This window comes from Penaeus monodon, chromosome 22 (assembly GCF_015228065.2).
Source record: "Penaeus monodon isolate SGIC_2016 chromosome 22, NSTDA_Pmon_1, whole genome shotgun sequence".
Classification (NCBI taxonomy): Eukaryota; Metazoa; Arthropoda; class Malacostraca; order Decapoda; family Penaeidae; genus Penaeus; species Penaeus monodon.
In genome coordinates this window covers 12,982,418-12,983,155 of record NC_051407.1, presented here as the reverse complement: position 1 = coordinate 12,983,155, position 738 = coordinate 12,982,418, and the positions used below count along the sequence as shown (strand labels likewise).

At 36.6% G+C, this 738-nt stretch overlaps 1 protein-coding gene across 1 annotated transcript in view; it reads left to right on the top strand.

Moving 5' to 3' along the window:
• Positions 1 to 100: 100 nt before the first annotated feature.
• LOC119587334 overlaps positions 101 to 738 on the top strand; it is a gene marked incomplete in the record, with an annotated part of 4,896 nt that continues 4,258 nt past the window's right edge. Inside the window, 1 exon segment of the mRNA XM_037936082.1 lies at positions 101 to 615.

The window sequence follows — 738 nt, the reverse complement described above, 5'->3', positions numbered from 1 at the left end:
TTTCGCTGCACTGCATCACGGTTTTGAATCTAGGAAAACCCCGAGCACAAACCCCAATATATTTTGTAAAAATAAGGATGGTTATCACGAAATGTTATATATCGTAAGTGAAGAAATGTTTTAACATTTTTCTATGTGATTTCACGAATCCCCATGAAAAAAAGATAAATCCTAGGAATTCCATGAAAAATTATATCAAAACCACTATACTATACCTGGCAGTCTAGGGGTTAAATAAACTGGGAAAAATAATTGTAAAGTTGGATGACTGTATGAAACAGAGAAAAAACACGTCATCCATGTACGAAATGAAATTATCACAAAAAAAAAGAAAAAAGAAAACCGCATCAAATCGTTTTGTTTACTAAAGGGCACGAGAGGCAGCGGATTGTGAGTTTTAAACATTTCTAATTTGCGACGGAATTCCTGAGGAGATAAGATCCTGAGGAGATAAGATTAATCTCAATACAGTAAGCTAGTTCAAATGTTCAGATGGCCTTAAATTCGGCTCTGTTTGTAAAATAAACATGTTGAGTCTTCAGAGAGGGAGATAATTTCGTCTTTCGACGAAGTTCCTGCCTCATCTCCGTTGGAAGGCCCTTTCGCTCACTAAAGGTAAGGAGTGGCTGTCTATGATGGAAAGCAATTGAAGTACCACTTATTACTGGTAAAGTGTCTGTATTACTTTATAATGTCATACCTACAAGGGGTTGTTAGAGAGGGCAGGGTGTTTGTTAC